This window comes from Mus pahari, chromosome 8 (assembly GCF_900095145.1).
Source record: "Mus pahari chromosome 8, PAHARI_EIJ_v1.1, whole genome shotgun sequence".
Taxonomy (NCBI): domain Eukaryota; kingdom Metazoa; phylum Chordata; class Mammalia; order Rodentia; family Muridae; genus Mus; species Mus pahari.
Genome location: NC_034597.1, coordinates 43,562,000 through 43,566,419, shown reverse-complemented (window position 1 = coordinate 43,566,419; position 4,420 = coordinate 43,562,000).

The following is a 4,420-nucleotide window of genomic DNA, read 5'->3' as shown; positions in this document are numbered from 1 at the left end:
TTCTTCTGTGACATTCCTGCAGTGCTGAAGCTAGCCTGTGCAGATACCACAGTCAACGAGTTGGTGACCTTTGTGGACATTGGAGTGGTGGTCGCCAGTTGCTTCTCCCTGATCCTTCTTTCCTACATCTATATCATTCGGGCCATCCTGAGAATCCGCACGGCTGATGGGAGGCGAAGGGCCTTCTCAACATGTGGGGCCCATGTAACCATGGTTACCGTGTACTATGTGCCCTGTGCCTTCACCTACCTTCGACCTGACAGCCACGGCATCCTGGATGGGGCAGCTNCTCTCTTCCCCACAGCCATTACACCTTTCCTCAATCCCCTCATCTACACTCTGAGGAACCAGGAGGTGAAGTTAGCCTTGAGGAGAATGGTAGGAGGCCAAAGCACTAAGAGTGAGGTCTGAGCATCTCTTCTCTTCTGAGGAGACACGCGGGTTTCCACTTAGTCTTGTGTTTGGGTTTCAGCGAGGCTTTCTGGTTTTTCTCATTGGTGGAGNCTGCCACACAGATCCACACCATGAGATGGAACATAGATGAAGGGAAAGCACAACCTCCTAGCCATCTTAGTTTCCCCTCCAGACAAACAGCCCCCAGCTGCCACAGAAAAGATGGCATGTGTGCTGGCCAGATTCCTTGTCAACCTGACACAAGTTAGAGTCATATGGGAAGTGGAAACTTCAACTGAAAACAATGGCTCCATCAGACTGGGCAAGCCTATGATATATCTTCATGATAGATTGTTGATGTGGGGAGGCCCACCACTATGGGTGATGCTACCCCTAGGCTCTTGTTTCCGGCTTCTATGAGAAAGCAGATTGAGAAAGACAGTAAGCAGCACTCCTCTATGGAGTCTGCACTAGGTTTATGTTCCTACCCTGACATGTAACTATAAGCTAAATTAAAGCTTTCCCCACCTGCAAAAGTGATTTTTGTCATAGTATTTTACCATACCAACCAAAACCTTAATTAAGGCAGCATACATTTATTCCCAGAAGACTAACATTCTAAAAGCGCGCAGTGAGCCTTTGTTGTCCTGGCCATCATTAGTCAAGCCCTTCTATAATAGTCTACAGTTTGCACTTCAACATCTAGTGTTACACAAGGAACTATGGATGTTTGCTGGGTTCCTAACAAGCCTGACTTCAGACTTCCTAAGGCCACTCTAGGTAGGTGAATGCGTGAAGAGGACTTTTGCCTGCTAAAAGAATAAACCTTCTCTTGAAATGGTGCTCTTTTTTTTTTTTTTTCAAATTAAATGACCCTTAAGAAAGAGCACAATGGGTTCTCTTCAAATATCTCAAGAATATATTTTCAAACACCCAAAAGCGAAGCCCAATGTGAAATTGTACATGGAGAGAAAAACCAGGCAATGGACCAGAGCACCAGCATAACTAGTCAAAATGTCAAAACAAGCGCNTCATGGTTCATGTTTGTGAGATGAGCAAGCTTTCCCTGAGCCGCCAGGGCCTAAAAGTGTGAGCAAAGGTCATGGGAACTTTGGTTTGGGCCCATTAACACCTGCACCTCCTTTGTGTTTCTGCTGTGTCTCTGCTTTGTCCTCTAGAGTTTCAACTTGGACAGTGGCTCTACCCATGTGCTGAGTCTCAGAGCCTACACTGCAAACTCTCTCAGGCAAGTTTGTTCCTAGGTATGTTCATACCCAAGGGACTCAATGCTAGTTTATCTAACTCTTCACAGAGACAGAAAGTCCTCAGTGATTTGCTCAGAAAACAGGCAATCCAACAAGTATCAGATTCCTCGTGCTATGATTTGTCTTACAAGTGCTCTTCAATCTTTACTACAGTAGATAAATAATAAATTATAAAAAATAAGCTTAAGAGCCGGTGAGATGGCTCAGCGGTTAAGGGCACTGACTGCTCTTCCAAAGGTCCTGAGTTTAAATCCCAGCAACCACATGGTGGCTCACAATCATCTGTAATGAGATCTGACTCCCTCTTCTGAAGTATCTGAAGACAGCTACAGTGTACTTACATATAATAATAAATAAATTAATAATAAACAAATCTTAAAAAAAAAAAAGCTTAAGTTTGTAGCAAGTAAAAAAAAAAAGTTTACCCAAAGAATGCAAGTTATACCTCTGTTCCTCTTTTTTGACTCATCAGTGTAATTGCTATTGCCACTGTGACTTTAACAATTAATAAATCATTACATCCAGGCAATGGTGGCACATGCCTTTAATCCCAGCACTCAGGAGGCAGAGGCAGGTGCATATCTGGCATTTTTTTTTGTTTGAGGCTAGCCTGGTCTACAGAGTGAGTAGCAAGGGCTACACAGAGAAACCCTGTCTTGAAAAACAAAACAAAACAAAACAAGGCCATCATTACAATGACAATTTGTCAAATTATTTGTCACAGAATGACTATGTGATTCACACACCACACACACACACACACACACACACACACCACTAACCGTAAATGTAGAGAGCCAGGGGTGGTGGCTCAGACCTTCGGCCTCAGCACTTACAGAGAGTGGATGAGAGAAGAGGCATGACAGTGTGTGCTTATGACCCCAGCACTCGGAGAGCCTAGGAAGGAGCATTGTCACAAGTCCAAGAACACCCTAGACAGCAAAGCCCTGTTGCAGAGAGTAGGCGGAGAGAAAATAGAGATCAACGGACCAATCACATTGTATTCATGAGTGGGTTAATAAACAGACTCATTTTACAATTCACTCGTGAATTCTTGAAACTTTCCCAAACGCAAAGTGGTTTTTGTCTATAATCTATAGTTATGAACCTCCTGGGATAAAGCTTTCTAAATAGAGGCAAAAAAATAGTTAAAGGGTCTAGACTGGAAAAGCATTTGGTGAGTGTATTAGTTACCTTTTTGTTGCTATTTATCATAGCAAAACCAAAAGCAACTTCAGAAAGTGTTCATTTGACTTACAGTTCCAGAGGATGAGAGTCCAAAATGAAAGAGAGAAGAAACTAAAAGATAACTGTCGTGTAGCGTTTCCTCCAAGATTAAAGCCTTTTCCATCTTGGAGGGAAGCTCCTTAAACAGCATGCTCTAAAGAAGTTGATGCATTCCACCCTGCAAGAAAGCTAGTTCAGCTCAGGAAGTAAACAGGTCAAAGGCTCCAGGAAGTCCCTGAAACTGACTATATCTACTGAGTCCCTCATGCTGAGGATGTATAAGTCGTAAGGACTATAGTGAGACACTCTGAGACAAACTGAGTTGCTGAACCAATGTATAGCATCAGAGCTAATCTGAGCTGTGTGGAAGAGGCTGCTTGTGAAGAGGCTCTGAGAGACCCCTGGCACCTTTCGCCTGGCCTCTCTGGAACCGTGGAGGAAGGATATGTGATTCCCTGAATCTTGTGTCTTTCACACATCCAAAACCAGTCCCTTACAGAATGCAGTGCTGAGTACAGCTGCCAGCCTGGGATGGACCCTGGCCCTCTGGACCACAGTTGCATCAGCTTTTAATGTCCAGCTTATTTCTAGGATCAAGAACCACCTGGGCTCTAGTTCACAAGCTATAGCCTTAGCTGGGTGAAGTCCTGCCCTGAGGCCACCTCTCCGGATGTTTCAGGGCAGAGTGAAAGATTTCTCATTCATGATGCTGACATCGTTTTTTTAATGTAATTTTTGTTAATTAGTTCTTTGTGAATTTCACATCATGCACCCCAAGGCCACTCGTTTCCAAGTCCTTCCTTGTTCACCCTCCACCCTTGTAACCCCCATTCCAAAAGAAAATAAGAAATTAAAATTAAAAATAGAAACTGTCGTGTGTCACACAGTATACACTTTTGCCCTAACATCTTTACTAGTAAATGTTCATTGCAGTGTGTCATCAGTCTGTTTTAAGGCCTCTGGCTTCTGCTGCACCATCAATACTGGACCCTCACCAAGACTTCTCTCTGATATCCTGTCCTTCACGTGCTCCAGCAGTTCATAGATGGGATAGATATTGGGGAGGGACAACTCAAAGCCCTGGATCTGGGTCTGGGAAGTAGCTGGTCAGACCAACACTGCCAAGTCCAGCTCTCCTGTATCTCTCCCATGCTCACACTATCAGGGAGGCCATCATGATGCTAACATCTTTTAACGAATATTTTTTCCAGAACATTACTGCAAGCTTTGGCATTCTAGTGCTCTTTTCCTCTCTATATTACATTTTTTTAAATTTCTTTCTGTACTATTTGTTGCTGTTTCATTGTAGGTATGCATAAAGGCACTGGTACATAATGATTATTTCATTTCACAAGCTCAATGTTAGACTATACTGAAATCACTTCCATCAAAGAAATTAGTCTAGCCAGGTGGTGGTGGCGCACGCCTTTAATCCCAGCACTTGGGAGGCAGAGGCAAGCAGATTTCTGAGTTCGAGGCCAGCCAGGTCTACAGAGTGAGTTCCAGGACAGCCAGGGTTATACAGAGAAACCCTG